Below are 18620 nucleotides of genomic sequence, written 5' to 3'. Positions count from 1 at the left end.
TGCCCATGGAGAGCCATATTTTTGTGACTTTCTTTTAGGAAGCTTGACATTTTAGTACAGATGATTTTAAACTATTCAAGTAAAAAAAATATACGTAATAGTTGATTTCCAAATGCCGGATAACTGCTGAGGGGAAGAATCAGGTGAAGCCTCAAGTGCTGGAAACAAGAGCCCTCTGTGCCCTTCCTAGGGCCTTTAACCGGAACTCCCTCCAGGGCCCCAGCAGCAATGTGTGGCTATATTTATGTATTGCACTCTGAGATTTTTAAATATTGAAAATAATAGTAATGGAATAATATTCAATTACCGAGCCCCTATTATCTGCCAAACACTAAAGGCTTTACTTGTAGCTTCTCATGAAATCCCACTCAACCCCATGAGGGAATATGAGTCGCAGCTCCATATTACAATGAGGAAAGAGGAACAGAGACATTGAGTAACTGGCTCAAAGTCACGTGCAAAGGAGTAGTGGAGCCAGGGTTTGCCCTACCCAGGGTCCAAGTAAGCTTTTATTAGGGGGCTTTTGTGTACAGAAAAGCACATTTTCAATTATATTTTGATTAATATTCAATTCATTAAAATATAACTTTTAAATCTATTTTTCTTTATGCCTTTTTATATCGTCTAGGAACAATCCCTTGTACTTCTTTGCTTAATGCTCAAATATCTCTTACATTGACAGCTCAAACTCTTGTAAATATTTAGCTATTTATACATTTCGTTAATCAGATTCTCTCAGATGTCCTAAATTACACTGACAAGCACTAAACCACCTGACAAGTTAGTAGAAAAAAAATCTTTCTTTTTTTTTTTTTTTTTTAAAGATTTTTTTATTTATTTATTCGACAGAGATAGAGACAGCCAGCGAGAGAGGGAACACAAGCAGGGGGAGTGGGAGAGGAAGAAGCAGGCTCATAGCGGAGGAGCCTGACGTGGGGCTCGATCCAGTAACGCTGGGATCACGCCCTGAGCCGAAGGCAGACGCTCAACCGCTGTGCCACCCAGGCGCCCTGAAAAAAAATCTTTCTTATAAGCAATTTTATACATACAATAAAGCAGATCTTTAAATTTAGAAGCTCACTTCCTCTTAAGCCTAAAATACAAACAATATACAAAAGTGACTTGATTGCTGGCATAGTTACTAAACTTCTTCTTAAATTTCAATATTAAAGTACAGGTTTCTGGCTTATCATTTCATTATTTCTTTATCTTCCTGGGTTTAAAAATTAATAAATTTTTAACCTAAGCAGAAAGGACAGAGTTACCCCTTCGAGACTGCTTGTCATAGGGACATAGAGCCTCTTCCAAGAGGCCAGTGAATGTTGGGGTGAACATCAGTTTATGGCCAGATTTTACCTTCATTGCCCCTGGTCTTCCTAAATCTCTCCATCCAGCTTAGATAATCAGGTAAATTTCAATTCCTTGTGATCTTATGACTTTCCAAAAATCCCCCATCCCTTAAAATATTGGGAGCTTTTCAGACCTTCAGATTTTAATTCCCTTTTAAAGAACTGCAGGCTGTTCCATTAGTGAAATTTTGAATGTGTTACCCAGACTTCAATTTCCACCCCCCTTTGCCTTTTTATCTTTCTCATCAATCACCATTTTATGGTCATAAACAACCTTAAAAACCTTCCCGTGCTTTCTGTAGCATCTCTATCTCTAGAAATGAGTTTCTAACCGTACTATTTCCAACAGCAAAGTGTGTTATTGGAACACTTCTTTTTCATGATGGAAGTCTTACTGTAGCATTCAGGTGTGCCTCAAAGAAGTTCCTTTTCAGAGTTCCACATGGAACCAGCATATTTTCCCCATCAGAATGTGGTCAGAGCATAAAAATGCCAAGAAACGTTCAAAAAGACCATGAATGTGACCCAAAAGTCCCTGGCTCCAGCCTGTGATCACCAAATAAGGTCAGACCAATTTATAAAAGTACAAGACACACGAGCTTACTTGCTAGAAATTAGTCCTTTTCAAAGTGTCCCCCAGCCACCTCTGAATTTCCCAAGTACTGTCTTAAATGTGCGCAGGATTCCATCCTTGTATTTGACCTCCTTGTCTTCTGTCATGCCGCCACCTCAGGGATAGTGGTCTTCTGAGACTAGTCAGTTCCCTGGGCACTGATGAGTCCTCTCTACCACCACTCTAGTCTCAGGAGAAGAGGACACCAATTTCCTCCTTACCTAATACCCTAAGTTTAGGTAGAATGAGAGGGATGAACAACCTAGTAAATTCTTCTACCTGTCATTTGAAGTGGCAATTAGAGACTGCAGGGGTGCAGCCCTGGGAGGATGTCATCTATTTCCTGTGTGGGGGCCAGCTAACTTCTATATCCAAGAATGATCCAGGTATTTCCACAACTTGGATTCCTGGGCAAAATGTCAAATTCAAAAGACAGAGATTTTCTTCTGCACCAGCCCAAGGTTCACCTCCCAAGCCCTCATTTTCTGACCTGGGACTGTCTTCCCCCATCCATTCTCTTCAAGAGGTCACTGTTCTTATGCCAGAGCCTCCAAAAGACATCAGAACCATTATCGTCCCCCATTGTCACATTTCCCGTGACCCATATACTCACACACTTCAGCATCAGTGCTGCCTTCACCAAGCTATGCCAACTGAGTCTGCCCTAGATCTCTCCCCCAGTGAGAACTGGACACGTCAGCCCTCAGTATATTCCCTGTTATTTTGGAAGGTTCTACTGCTAGCATCCTGAAGGGAAATTCTTTCATAAGGAAACATATATACAAGTCCATACTATATAAGAACAAAAAAATAAATAAATGAACGCAGAGCTTCTAAATTGAGATTGAAGGAAATAAAAATTTTCAAAAGAGTGTTTTCTGTCATGTGAGTCCCTGAGGAACTTGTTAAAATACTGATTTTTTGGACCCAATGCCAGATCCGATTGTAAGAGGATGTCTGGTGACAAGGCCCAGGGAATGTGTATTTTAAACAAGCTCTTCCCATGATTCTTTTGTATCAGGGTTGAGAACTCCTGCTCTGAGGGCAGCCCCACCCCTAACACATGTGGTGCCAAGAGCAAGAGTGAAATGGATGCCCCGGGACCAGCCCTCTCCTTCCACTCAGCTCCATCCCGTACCACAAGGGCCTCACAAGTGGTCACTCCTTTAAGCTCTGTCTGTACACATCTGGGCCTCAGAGCATTCTCAAGAAATCACACTCGTGAAGAGGCTTACAAAAGGGTGTGGATGTTTGAGCAGGGATTTAAGGGGTCGTTGAGGCCCACATTGTGGTCAGGAAGTGGAAAACAGGTTCCAAATAGACACATCCCCTTGGCCCTGGGGATTTCTCCCCCGTGGAGAGTGGTAGGCCTGAAGAGGTCAGAACGGAAGCCTAAATCCTATTTCTAAGGGAAATCTCAGTGGTGGAGACACAAGTTTCCTAATTTATTTACTAAACAGAGCTGCTGTGTTGGATGCATCTGTTCCTGAATGAATTCTCTGCTTTAAGTTTTTTCCCCAAGAACAATGGGAAAAAACTTAATTTGCTTTGTAATGTGGTTTTTCCCAAAATAAAGGAACTCTCTGTTCCAGAGGTAAGTTTAAGTCTCAACCCTTAGTAAGTAAAAATGCTTGCAACTGTAAAAGGGCAAGTTTTTACAGCTGCCACATGCATTAAAGTTTTTTCCCAAAATGCATGAGAACCCCATTACACCACAGTACTCTGTTATTTAACCTTGAAGCCTTCTAAGTCAAGGTGGATTTAAGAAAGGGAAATGCAAGATGGACATTCTCTATCCTTGATGACATAAAGAGGTGGTTACTGGGGATACCCAAGAACACACACCGGGTTGTATACCAAAGGACATCTTCACGGCAAGAAGTCCTGAAATATGAAACCATTTGCAAATCACCATTAACACTCAGAAACTTTTTTCATAAGGAAGAAAAACATTTCCAGAGCAAAGGCCCTAGTTCACTGCTTCCTTGATAGCACCATTGCCTAGAACCCTGGGCATTTCCTCTTAGTGAATGGCACTGTGGTGACACACATGGAGTGGTCTGCTTGGACACCCTTCTCTGGGGATTGATCCCTAGCCCTGGATTATTTCCCAGAAGCCAAGTTTGTGTTATAGAACTCTCCAGCCCTGGCAACAGTTTCCTGGCCAGAGGGCACCTGACTCCAACTGGGTCAGCTTGATTCCCTTAGAGTTAGAAGAGAAAGAGAGAATGTTTCTTTATGTAGCCGAATGTGAAGTGTGCAAATCTGGGAGCCGTGGGCCAGCCATGAATGGTTCCATTTGAGTTGGAAGCCAAGGAAGCCCATCTGCACAGAGACAAATGAAACAGATGTTCAGGGAAGAAAAGGAAATACTTCCTATGTTCCTATAGCAGCTGCATTCCTGGCTTTGGGTTTGATGGGTCACCTCTGGAGCCTTGCAGTAAATTCTTTTGGGGAACTTAAGTTAACTCATATGTTACTTGCAACTGTCCTACCTGGAAGAGCATGACTAGTGATTCACTTACTTGCTTTGACCCCTGTTCTGTCCCTTAGACCTCCATCAAACAGCCGGGAAACCCAATGCATTTTAACTCTTAGTACCTATTCAGTTCATCCTCTTCTATTTTCACTGCCACCACTTGAAGTCAGATAGAAATGAGTTCAACTCCCAGCCCTGCTGACTAATAGTTGTGTGACCCTGAGCAAGCTACTGAACCTTGCTAGAAAGGAGGAAATCATTGTATTTGCCTCATGAGTTCATTGTAAGGATTTAATGATAGTGCATATAACAAAATGTATGACCCATAGTGATCAATAAATGTCTATTTTGTTATACCACTATTGTTTGTATTTATATTATACTGTATTTAAAGGAGAACATTTAGGGGCACCTGGGTAGCGCAGTCGTTAAGCGGCTGCCTTCGGCTCAGGGCGTGATCCTGGCATTGCAGGATCGAGTCCCACATCGGGCTCCTTGGCTGGGAGCCTGCTTCTTCCTCTCCCTCTCTCCTGCTGTGTTCCCTCTCTCGCTGGCTGTCTCTCTGTCACATAAATAAATAAAATCTTTAAAAATAAATAAATAAAGGAGAACATTTAAGTTACTCAGAGATCCCTACCTATTTGCTAATAGACCCAACCATATTTTTTTTTTCGGAATCTATGTTTATTTTAATGACTGTAGTTTATTTTAATGTACAGAAAGGACATTTGCTTTGCTAGACTGTACCTAAAGATTTTTTAATTTAATTAAGGTCTTTAAAAGATAGGAAATATCAATATTCATAGCGGACTTGATGTATCAGGTACACTGATAAGCTTTTAACAGACATTTTCTTAATTTAGAAAAGAAGATACTAGCTCTAATTTAAAGATGGGCAAAATAGAGGCTCACAAACATTAACTTCCTGAGAGACAAGAAAAAACGGATAGATCTCTAGTTCAAATCCAAGTCTGACTCCAAAGTCTACCTTTTCTTCCTTCCTTTCTTCCTTTCTTTCTTCCTTCCTTCCTTCCTTCCTTCCTTCCTTCCTTCCTTCCTTCCTTCCTTTTTTTCATTCTTTGTTTTCTTTAAGATAATAGAAAATAAATATCTGACTAGCTTGAACACGGAAAAAGCCTGGAATGATGACTAGACATGGATTTTTTTGCATAAAGGAGCCTTGGAGTCATATCTAGTCCAGTTGTTCCAAGGAGTAAGTATATTGAAGGGTTGTCATATTCTATCTTGTTTGTAGAATGTCCTAACTCCCTTTATTATATTCCATATTTATCTTTCTTGTATCTCTCATGATGTGTTTTAAATTCTCCTTTTTATTGCACAGTATCTTTCTCCTTCTCACCTTTTTTCTTTTTATAATGCATTACTTTTATTTTTTATTCAAGTACAGTTAACATACACTACTGTATTAGTTATAGGTGTACAATGTAATGATTCAACACTTTTGTACATCATAAGTGTCCTCTTAATCCCCTTTATGAATTTCACCCAACCCCCTACCCACCTCCCCTCTGACAACCACCAGTTCTCTATATTTAAAAGTCTAGTTTCTTGTTTCTTTTTTTCTTTGTTTGTTCATTCATTTTGTTTCCTAAATGCCATATATGAGTGAAATCATATGGTATTTGTCTTTCTCTGTCTGACTTATTTCACTTAGCATTATGCCTTCTAGGTTTAGCTCTGTTGTCCCAAATGGCAACATTTCATTCTTTTTTATGGCTGACTAATATTCCATTGTATATCTACACCACATCTTCTTTATCCATTCATCTATGGATGGGCACTTGGGCTGCTTCCATATCTTGTCTATTGTGCATACATCTTTTAAAATTAGTGTTTTTGTGGTTTTTTGGTTTCGTACCCAGTAGTGGAATATGATATTTCTAATCTTAATTGTTTGAGGAACCTCCATATTGTCTGCTACAATGGCTGCACCAGTTTGTATTACTACCAACAGTGTATGAGTGTTCCTTTTCCTCTACATCCTTGCCAAAATTTGTTATTTCTTATGCTTTTGATTTTAGCCTTTCTGACAGGTGTAAAGTGATATCTCATTGTGGTTTCATTTGCATTTCCCTGATGACTAGTGACGTTGAGCATGTTTTCATGTGTCTGTTGGCCATCTGTATGTCTTTTTGGAAAACTGTCTATTTGGGTCCTCTGCCCATTTTTAATTGGATTATTGGGAAAGGAGTATTGAGTTCTTTATGTATTTTGGATATTAGCCCCTTACTGGGTATATTGCTTTCAAGTATCTTCTCCTATTCAATAGGTCGCCTTTTATTTTGTTGATGGTTTCACTCACTGCACAAAAGCTTTTTCTTTTGGTGTCGTCCCAGTAATTTCATTTTGCTTTTGTCTCCCTTGCCAGAGGAGACCATACTCTTTCTATTATACTATTTAATCTCCTGATTCCTGGGTATATTTTTATATTGGAGAGATAATTAGAAAGATTCATGACAATAATTGTGGATTGCAATCTTATAAACTTACCATTTCAACCTAGTGTGATAGCTACCCAGAATCGTTTTTGGAGGAGCTAATCATTTGAACATGTTGACATCCTGAAATTCTGCTCTCCCCATTCCCACTAACACCACCTCGTACATTAAACTGACATGACAGCACTAACCCTTTAGTTGGCACGCTGGGTTGCTTAAATATAAGCACAAATTTGAATTGCTGATGTAGCAGATAAGAGTCTGTCAATACACCAAATGGTATATAGATATAGATTCACAAGATATTTAGCTTGATAAAGCTTTTGTAATAGGTAACTAACTTGAGTTTGGAATGCATACATTGTTTCTTCTTGGTAAGAAAATTTGGAACACTGCAATCTTTTTCAGAGGTTTCTTTCTTTTGATTGAAACTACAAATGTGGACATATTTACAACAACTTCTTTTAGTGCTTGAGTGTACATATTACCTTCAAGTAAAGTCAAGAAAAGAAAAACAAGCCCAAAGGATGTTTGATGCATAAAAAAATTAAAAATAAGAGAACAAAGAAGTAGTTCTTAGCTGTTGTCATTTCAAAGATTTTTGATGTTCTGAGAGTTATAAAAATGAGTTACACTGTAAAAAAATATTCTTGTCTTAAATACAAATTCAGGTGACATTAAAAATAAAATATTGAAAACCATGGGCTGGATGTTTAAAGATAACCATCATGTTTAATAACAAAGCCTAATTTGCTTCAATCAAAGGAGAAATATAGTTCATCTCATCCTTAAACTAGCAGGCCAGTCACTTAGCCTAATGTAGAGTATATTTTCTCCTGTGTAGTGTTTTCTGTTGTGTTCTGGGAAAGCCTGCATAACACAGACCACCTTTTGTGTCTTCTCTAAACCAAGAAGTTTGAGAGTGCAGTTTTGCTGTGGGATTAAAATAAAGACTCAGGGATATTTTAAAATAAGGAAAGATCTTTCATTGAGCATTTTGGTTACATTGCTTCTACTGGTATTTTCTATCCTATTTCCCCCATCCATATGCTTCTTCAGTGTACATTTCCTGCTAAAATCGAGGGTCAAAAGAGAATCACACTTCTGGTTCCTGCTGATAATGTGAACCCAAAATAACAGCCAAAAAAGGCAAACATCTGTGAAGGCTTAGAGCACATTCTCAGTAGTAATTCTTCCTAAAGTGCTATTGCTTTTACTATGTGAAAAAAATATATGCTTCCTCAGTGTCTTGAACAACAGCACCCTTTACTCACTGAAGCAGTCTTCTGGGAAAACCATGTATACAGAAAAATAACTTTCTCCCCCAAACTGAAGTGGGAGCCAACGCACACAACCCAAGGATGTGAGAATTCACTAGTATAGGCATCAGTCAACAAGAGTGGCATATAGAAATCAGACATTCACATTCAAAACATTTTAAAGTGAAGTTTCAAGGCAGGGCCATAACCTTCATTGGATATAATCATAGATACTGATACAATTGGTGTTTTTCTCTTGGTAAATGTCAATTCTTTGGCCAATTATTAAGAAATCGTAACTAGTTCTGAATTCTTTCTTGTACTTCAAGCCAACATATTAATAGTGTTACAAACATCTGTTTTACTAGAGCATCGATCTCATCTTGAACCTAAAATTATACATCTGGATTTCATTACATTGTGAATAATTAGGGTCACCAGAAGTCAAATGATAGACACTCCCACTAACCAAACTCTTGGCTTTTGGACTTTGTTTTGATGCATTTTGCATGGCAAGCTTTATCAAGGTCAATTTCTTACAGAATCTCTGTTTCATATCATTAAATCTGCAAAGAAATCTGCTTAGAATGTAGATGTAAAACTTCTGACCTGATAGGATATTTCTCCGACCCCATTCTGTGGAGTGTGTATTTTCTATGTTACACTGACACATTTTGAAAAACTCCACTTGCATTTTTCAGATAGAACTTCCATTAGGAAGTGCTCTTGCAATGAAGAGAAGTCAAAGAGGGAGGTGGCTGTTGCAAAAGGGTGTTGTGTGTGGTAGGCTGAAAAGTGGCTCTCTGAAGGTCTGTCCACATCCTAATCTTCAGAACTTGTGAGTGCTGCCTTGAGATAAGATTGCCTTGGATTATCTGGGGGGGCCCTAAATGCCAACACAAGAGAAATACAGAGGGGAATTCGAGACAGATGGACAGAGGAGAAGGGGTGTGAAGATGGAGGCAAACTTTGCAGTGATGGGACCACAAGGGGAGAAAGCTAAGGAATGCCAGCGGTCACCAGAAACTGGAAGAGGCAAAGAAGGGCTCTTCCTTAAAGCCTCTGGAGAGAAATGTGTATTTCAGACTTCTGGCCTTGAGAACTGTGAGAGAATACATTTCTGTTGTTTTAAGCAACCAGATTTGAGGTGATTTCTTACAGTCACTCTAGGAAACTAACATAAGTGCCTTTACCAAATTCACCATGGTCCTCAACCTTGCTGGTCCTGAATATTCAGTTTCATTATTTCAATCTTAAATGCCCTAGTCCTGGATGACTACTTCCCACTAACCAAATTCACAAGAAGCAGATTGAAAGCCAGATTATGAATCTATTCATTCACCAGGGAAAATATCCCTGTTCTAGTAATTAGGATTAATGACATGGTTAGAGCATTTAGAGGTATATTTAGAAGGAATGAGATTCCTCTCATAACCAGACTCCAGCATGAGACTTTCTGGGTCCTTCCCAGCTCAAGCTGGTGAGAAGACTGAAGAGAATCAGAAACAATCTGAGAAGTTTAGGAGAACACTGATGCTGCTAGAGTTGGGGCCAGCTAGGGCCACTGGAAAATGAAATGTGCAAAATTCTAAGAAATGAAAGAAAATAATTTGGGGACAGGCAGATGTAGATTTTGGTGGGGACAGGTCCAAATCCCATGACCACAGGAGAAGCCCAAACAAAGAGCAATGAATGTGAATTAGTCAGGTTCTCCAGGGAAACAGAACCATCAGGATGGGAAGAGAGACAGTTTAAGGAAACGGCTCACACAGTTGTGGAGGCTGGCAAGAGTGAAATCTTCAGGGCAGGCCAGCAGGCTAGAGACCCAAAGAAGAGTCCATTAGGCAGTCTGGAGGCAGAATTCCTTCATCCTTAGGAGACTTCAGTCTTTGCTGTTAAGGCCTTCAACCAGTTAGATGAGGCCCACCCACATTATGGAGAGTAATCTGTTCTAGTCAAAGTGTACTGATTTAAATGTTAATCACATCTTAAAAATCCCATCACAGCAACATCTTGCCTGATGTTTGACCAAGCATCAGGATACCATAGCCTAGCCAAGTTGACACAGAAAATTAACCATCACACTGTCTATCCATGATAGTATTCCAACCAACAGAAAGACAACACAAAATGCAAGAACCAGCTCTCCAGAGAAGGAAACAGGGAATGGAATGAAGAACCCAGAAAAACCAAGCCTGAGCATTATTAAAGGTTATAGAGAGAAGGGAAGTCTGCTCAGAATTGAACTCTGGGAATATCTATAATATTTAAAGTAGGGTCAAGTCTTAGAAAAGAGAGTTTGTTTTGAGCTTTGCCTGAAAGTGTAACTGCCACCTACTGACCACTCAACATGTGGTATTAAGATGTTGGTGGCCCCGCAGTAAGTCAGGGAGCAGCTGGAACCCACATTCCAACCAGCTAGATGACAGACTGTTGTATATCTTGCAGTACAACTTCAGGGCTATGACATCAATAAGCACAGAAGGACAGGATCAATAGAAATTCTCAAATTCTGAAACCAGAACGACTAGAAATGAATCCCAAATAAATAAGGTGATGTTGTTATCCAAGAAATCTAAGCCACACAGTGAAAACCAAATCCAGAACTTTGTCTTTAAGATTTTGTTGATTGGGAGGGGTGGGAAAAGGGTTGTACATAAATATTCCTTGACTTGTCTTAAATATCACTTGTTCCTTTGGAGAGAGGAATAGGGGACCTTTTGAAAATTGCTTACAGGAAATGAAAAGCAAAGAGCGGAATTGTAAAGAGTCAACTTCAGGAGAGACTTTGAGAGACTCTGGTCACAAGTAGGGTTACCTTAGGATCCAGGTAAGAAAGGACAAAAACCTGGGCTCATGGAGCTTATGCTGGCAATATCCAGAGGTGGAAAACCTTAGCACAGACACTGTCACCAGTAGAAATTTCAGATACTTTCGTATCTCATTATGGTTGTTACAGATATCTCAAAATACCATTATATTCATCACTACTTTGAAATTATGGTAGTTATTGGGCTTGATCTTTTAATTAAGAATCAATAAATTCATGTGCTATTTTATTTCAGTTTTCAAAAATACTGTTTCTTCAGTATATTTGATTTCCTTTGTAATCTTATATATTTTATTTTATGCACCAAAAGCACTATCCTGAGATGGATCCATAGGCTTCATTAGACTGCCAGAAGGGTCTGGACACACAAAAAATTTAGTACCCTTAAAGGATCTATAATTTTGTCCTATTTATATTCATTCATTTAACAAATGTTGTTTAGAACTTACTTTATTCCATGGACAAAGTCCTAACTCTAAAAGTGTTTTGGAGGGATTTAGGGCAACGGGTTTAAAAAGGAAACATAGAACATAGTGAAGTATTAATTTAAAGCACAACATAAATGCTACAAAAATAATGACACAACGAAAGCCATGAATTTAGGGACAAATCCATCTGAAGGATTTCTTAACACTATGTAATTTGTTACTGCTAAGCTTTTGATTACTATATAATCAGGCTGACAAATGACTAATGCTGGGCAGGTCCAAACAAGTGAATTCTAGTTTTGTTTGGGACTCTGTCTCCCCATCTTTGTGTAGAGTCTTACAAAATTTAATGGTCCTACCTACCTTTGGGTTGTCTGTCCCTCTGTATGACTGACGAAAGCTTTATAATTTTTCTCATCTAGACTATAGACACTGGGTGGAGTAATTACCCAGAAGCTTAAAGTACACTTACTTTGTCTATCATTCATTTTTAAAAATTATATTCACAAGTGGAGGGAACATACAGATTTTACAAAATGTGTGACATTTTGATAATGAAATACCGAAAAAGAAAGAGAAGGTAGAAAAAAAAAATGTAGATCTGCCACAATTTATAGAACTCGCTTTTAGGGTTGACCATTGATTATTTAAAGGAAATAGAATCATAATGATAACAGGCAGTAAACACTGGCATCGATGAGTTTGAGGTCATTACATCTACATTTGAACTCAAAGTGGAAACCATGTGAATGAGTGACAAAGGCTGCAGATGAAACCGAGACGTCGATGGAAAGAACGGAGCATAAATCATAGTCCCCGCGGTGTGAAAAAGCCTGAAGCAGGGAAACTTGGAAGCCGGGGGCAAAGAACGAGCAAGCCCGTCTGACAGGCAGTGGAGGAGGCTGGGTTATGCTTCCTCCTCCCTCAGCCCACACGAAGGCAGAAACGAGCAGACAACACTGGTGGTGATGAGACCATGTTTGCCTGGTTGTAATGCTGACTTCAGTGGTGCTATCTAAAGAGTGGTGAATGTGGAATATCATACGTGGAAATAATAAAATGGAATATTTGGATTTGGGGGTGTTGAAGAAGGGATTAGGAATAGTCTTCATTCTTCATTCTTCCCAGTCCCCCTACCACCCTCAAACAATATCCCTGCTGATTAGAAGCCATCCATTTAATAGTAATTGCTATGGGTTGAATGTCTGTTCTGCCAAAATTCCTATGTTGAAATCCTAATCTCCAAGGTGATGGTATTAGGAGATGGGTCTTTGGAGGTGATAAGGTTACGCAGGCAGAGCCCTCATAAATGGAATTTCTGCCCTTATGAAGGAGACCCAAGAAAGCTCCCTCACTCCTGCCCTGAGAGGTTACAGCAAAGAGACAGCCATCTAAGAAGTCCGCTCTCCCCAGATACTGCCCAAATCTGCCAGCGCTTGATCTTGGCCTTCCCAGCCTTTAGAACCTTGAGACATAAATGTCTGTTGCCTATTGGCTAGCCAGCCTATGGCATTCCGTTATAGCGGTCCAGACGAAGACGCTAATGTTTTGCAGAGATAACTTCGCTCTCATCATAATTTCTCTTCCTTCTAAAAACTAGATCAGGAACGTAATTTTCTACACCTTCACACTCAGTGGTTTTAAGTTTTCTATTTTATGATAATAGCAACATTTGTAATGGCAGTTTTTACACCTTTTAAAGAACACTTTCTTTTTTTTGCCAAAGTACACAAAACAAAAAGAGTAGGTAGCATCAAAAGACGTTTGAGTTTAAACATAAGCATTAAACTCCCAGATGCTGAAGTCAGTTATTAGCAAATCTACTGTTGTCACCAAAATCTTAGAAGGAGGTAGGTGTTATAAAAAGCCATCCGAATCCTCCTTTATGGCTAAATAATGTAGTTAAAGCTATAATCTGTAGTTTATCTTTTCTGAATCCTTCCTCAACACGTTAGCAAAGGAAATTAAAATATTCATTAAACCCTCTTCATTAGATGTAACAGTGAAGGCAAATGCTTTCACTGTAGCCAGGCTGATGATGTGATAAAATGACTAAAGCATGAGAAATGGTACTTTGTGTCCGACCAAGATTCCAACCAGTCGTGTCTTACAGTGCCATTGAGAATAGCTGGTGATTTCTTATCCAACTCCAGGGACTGTTGTTGGACCTTGAACAACCTTCATGTTTTATGATGACTGTGCCATCCCTTAACTTATCTAAATCTTCCTTGAACCATATACCTGTTGTTTTATCTACCCGGCAACTACTTCCCAAGCATTGCCCTCACCCCTTTGTCCAATTTTTAGGGTTACAGAAGGTTTTACAAAATTCCTATATTGTGACACGGCTCCCATGCGTGATCAGTTGGCCTTGAGGGCATCTGGCCTCACACAGGTCTATTGATCCCTTCCTCAGGAATTTTAAACTAGAACTGAGAGGAACAAGTCGTCTCTAAGTGGCTACACTGTAAACAATACTAACCTGGGAATTGTTCCTACTGACATGTGGACTGCAAACCAGAAAGGTCTGCACTGAGGAAGGGAGGCAGATGTGGAGAGAGGGGCAGAGATAAAGATCAAAAGGAGAAGAATCTCTGGGTTTCCTTTTGTGCTCCAGTTGGTGGTTCTGTTCTTGAGGATCTGACACCTCTTGGATTTCATTAATTACTCTGAGTATTTTCCAATAAATCCACTCATTTTTTATCGTTAAGCTAGTTCCTTTGGGCACCTGTGTCTTGCACCAATAAATAAAGGTCCTAACTAATATTCATTTATTTAATAAACTTTTCCTTATTTTATATTAACATGTGAATTATTTATACTTTAGCTTGTTCTACCTTTTGAAGGTACAAACGTCATCAGCCTTCAACTCGTTTCATCGAAAGGGCATGTCTTTCAAGTGTCAGGAAGTGCCTTCTAATCTGAGATTTGATGTTAATTTTGTGTTCACCTTAACCATATCCTTAATTATTTAAAAACTTTGCTCATATCTTCTGGCTGTTTAATTCAGTTAAGTTCATACATTTTTGGTTGTCTGCTTTGTGTCCGACAATGTACTTGGTGATGTAGATGGAAATGTGAAGGAAGAGATCTCATAACCTAGTAGAAGACAAATATTTGTAAATGAGCAGTTGAGATGTAGTGTACCAAGAGTTAGCAGAGAAGTGCATACAAGGTACGAACAAGGGAGTTATTAACACTCTGACTAGTAACAGACACTAGTTTTTTTTCCCCAGAACTCTTTCCCTAATCTTTCTAGAAATTTCTCTTTCACCTTCTCCATGCAGATAGTAACTTGTTCACTCAAGGGAGTTGAATGTTCTCAACATGAATTTATGTTCCATTCCACTCTGGCCACAAAGACAGGAAACTTAATGCAAGCTGTGCAAATTATAGTGTCCTGTGTCCAGCTCCGTGGCTTACCTACAATGAGCTTCACCTCCTGCTTTCACACACTTGTGTAGTTTCCTCCTACACTGAATGGGGGCTTATCTGTGTCATTATTAGGATATCAGAGAAAAACAGAGTATGACTTCCATATCCAGATCAGAGAAAAAATTACAGCTTTGTGTTAGAAGACAACTATACCTCAAACATGAAAAAAAAATTAAAAATAAAATAATTTTTTAAAAGATTTTATTTATTTTTTGAGAGAGAGAGAGAGAGGGAGAGAGAATGCACAAGAAGGGGGAGGGGCAGACAAAGAGGGAGAGGCAAACCTTCCGCTGAGCGGGGAGCCTGACATGGGGTTCAATCTGAGGACCCTGAGATCATGACCTGACTCGAAGGCAGACACTTAACTGACTGAGCCACCCAGGCGCCCCTAAAATAATTATTTTAAAGAAAGAAAACATTACAGCTTCTGTCTTGCTCCTTTGGAGCACTCATTCTGGGGTAAGCCAGATACCTTGTGGTGAGAACACTAGAGCAGCTCTATGAAGATGTCCACATGTGGAACGGAGATCCCCTGCCAACAACCAGGAATAGCTTAACAGGCATGTAAATGAGTCCCCTTGGAAGTGGACCCTTTGACCTGCTGAAGTCTTCAGATGACTGCAACTTCATCAACGATTCCCTAGCCCCAGCTGAAGATAGAACCACCCAGCTAAGCTGCTCCTAAATTCTTGTTGCACAGAAACTGTGTGAGATAATAGATGTTCATTGTTGTTTAAAGCTGCTAAAGTTTGAACTAATTTGTTATGCGGGAACAGATAATACCATAGCCCATGATTTGGCACGACATAATTGGTCCAAGGATGGACAACTAACCCGTGTTAGGCCAATGACTAATTTTCCCCCAATTTTTTGATAACTATCACAGAAAACATGCAGACAGTTCCTCTCTGGTGGCTGAACTTACAAGACATAAAACTTAAATGCTCTCAGTGACTGTGTTTCAACCAGGTGAAGAAAACCAGTCTTAAATAGCATGAAGTTGACAAAGAGAGAAACAGAATGGCAGGGAGAAAGCCATGATCGTGTTAAGTTCTTAGTTCCATCTATTCCTGACACTTACCTGGGTCTTGCCCTTTCTCTGGCTTCAGTATTTGGCTCTTCTCCAGAATACTCCTCCTGATATTATTGTCTTATGGCCTCTGTGTATCTTGGTTATCTCTCATTTATTCTCTTGACCTAATCCCTCACTTCAAATGCTATTTACATGTCATCTTACCAATGAGACCACCTTGTCTAAAACAGATTATCCAATGTGTGGTGACTTTTTAATTTATCAACTTCTTAGGTGGAACATTTCCTAGAATTTACTTTCTTATATGTTTCCAGGTAGAGTGGACTACAAGGAAGATTCTTGAGAGATTTGGACGGTGATAGGGAAGCAGCAGCTGGGCCTGCAACTGCTCTTTTGTCCCCTGGATCCTCCTTTGGCTCCTCCAAGTTCTGGTCCAAGTGAGTGTGCTTAGCTCTGTGCTGATGAGCCCCAGATTCTGCAGGATACCCTCATCACCAAGGTCAGAGGTAACAAGAGTGAAGCCAGGTTTCTGTCCGTGCTTGTGGAGTTGCATCTCAAGCTTATGGATTCCAGGCAGCCCTTAATCATCTTTCCCACTTTATATCCATTTTCCCCTCCCAGTACCAGCAGACCCAGAAACAACAGCTTCACGGGATTGCTTAACTAGCTCCTTCTGTTCCGGATGGGGTGGGGGGAAGGACATAAACATTAAGTGGAGAAGAGGATGAAAGAGGTCCTTTGCATCAGAGGGGGCCAAGGTGATTCCGAGAAGTACCAAGAGAAAACCTCACTCACCATTTACAAGGCAGAGGGCATCACCTTGGCAGAGTCCAGCCACAGAGGACAGGACCAGACAGAGCCAAAGGAAGACCAGTTACACAGGCAATTCTACCTTCCCTCCTAGTGATCTCCAACCCAGTGAATTAGAAGAGAAAGAGGAGGAAGAGTGAAAGAGCTGACTCTAAAGGTCCTTGGACCCTGGGTCAAGCTTTAGGTGGTGGAAAAGTAAGGATATGACTAGAGTTTTAAGTGGACTCAACTGGCTTTTTAATAACCAAAGTGTCCAGCAAGTTGTGGGATCTTCTTGACACATCATGAAGAACCTACCTAGTCAGGGAGAGCTGATATAGCATAATTGAGGACAGAGAGGGAGAAAAATAAAATTTAATGTTTGTACTCCATCAAGTTTATCCTATTTAATAAGTTGGTGATGTTCAGGTAGACCTTTTTCCTGGGATTGAAGGTCATCATGTTCCCAATGAGTTATATGACCCAGTAAAGGAAAGAATGCATTGTAATTCAGTATGAGAAGAGAAGAAGACTAAGGGCAGAACCCAGACAGAACATTAAAGGGTCAAGAATGGGAAAAAGAGCCAGTAAAGAAGACTGAACAATCAGACGAGGCAAGACAAGGGATGGCTTTGAGAAGGAATCAGTTCCATAGTAATTTATGCTGCATAAACTTGAGTAATCCTAAGCCCTCCCAGCCTATAGACACAAATCTGATCACAGTAGTTTCCAAACTTCACAGGCTCTACCTCTCATCTGTACAACTGCTTGTCACCCTTCTCCTCTGAAGGCTTTTTTTCTATAAGCTCTTCAAGAGAGTATCATTTCTTTACTATCTTTCAGTTCCCCAATACTTCCAAGTACAAAATCCTGAATGAGCTAAAAGAACTGCATTTCGTTTATTTTTGTGTGGGGCAAAGCTACGTTGTCTTCCCTACAAAAGTGGGGAATATGATAGTAGTAGAGACTGCTAGATGTACTTCTGTATCCTTTTGTTTATTGGCTATCCCAGGCTACCAAGCATAAAATAAAATATCAAAAACAATAGCCTAGTTTTCCCTGGAGCTGGGTATGGCAATGTGATTAGATTCTAGCAATACATTGTGACAGAAGTAGTACATGTATCTACCAGGATATTCCCTTTTTCTTCTTTCCCGTCTTCCAGCTGGTTGGAATGCTGAAATCATGCGGAAGCAGCCCTCATGGACCACAGGTGACCCTGGGAATGAGGAGGCCCCAGGAATTGATACTGAGACGTACCTCCCAGTGAGTCCTTCAATGAAGGCTGCTGGGAGTGATGTCAGTAGACAGTCCACTGCTCTCAAACCCCTCAGCTGAAGAGAGCCACCTTGTTCGAGTTCACAGCCATCCCAGGGTGGCCCATATCCAGTGACAGATCACTGTGGAAGTATAAAGGCCTGGCCATTTTGGTCTAACTCAAGACAACTGTGAGGGATCTGCCACAGCTATTGTTGGGCCTGGATCACAGCTTGACCCCCTTTGCTCACTCCTGCTCCTCCTCACACCAACCAGACAGGCCTTTGTGTGCTGCTCCCTAAGGGTGCAGGGCTGTTTGCCCACATAGTCTCAGAGCGGAACTCCTTCCTGTCCTTCTGGTTTTTGTTCAAAACTCACTACCTCAATGAGCCTTGCCCTCTATACCCTACTAGACTATCATCCCACCAACACTCCTGATCCTTGTCATCCTGCTATGTTTCTTTTTTCTGTATGCTTATCATTCTCTAATACACTGTATCACTCATTTATTTATCTTTTCTCTCTCTCTCTCTCTCTCTCTCTCTCTCTCTCTCTCTCTCTCCCTCTCCCTTGGTAGGATGTAAGGTCCCGATAGCATGAGGACAGGGGTCTTGGTTTTATGCACTGTTACATCCCATACACCTACAATAATGCCTGGCACTTAGCAGGCATTCAGTAAATATTTGTTG

At 40.2% G+C, this 18620-nt stretch overlaps 1 protein-coding gene across 1 annotated transcript in view; it reads left to right on the top strand.

Annotated features, from left to right (window-relative positions):
- The window catches only part of KIF2A (kinesin family member 2A), a 130577-nt gene that overhangs the window by 30516 nt on the left and 81441 nt on the right, over positions 1 to 18620 (top strand). Inside the window, exon 5 of the mRNA XM_087862129.1 lies at positions 16200 to 16322. The gene's annotated coding sequence lies outside the window, so the exon portion shown is untranslated. The remainder of the gene's footprint in view (positions 1 to 16199; positions 16323 to 18620) is intronic.

The sequence above is a fragment of the Ursus americanus genome, chromosome 5, assembly GCF_024610735.1.
Source record: "Ursus americanus isolate L20-20 chromosome 5, mUrsAme1.1.p, whole genome shotgun sequence".
Taxonomy (NCBI): Eukaryota; Metazoa; Chordata; class Mammalia; order Carnivora; family Ursidae; genus Ursus; species Ursus americanus.
The sequence above is the reverse complement of the archived record's forward strand: the minus strand, read 5'-3'. Positions and strand labels throughout refer to the sequence as shown.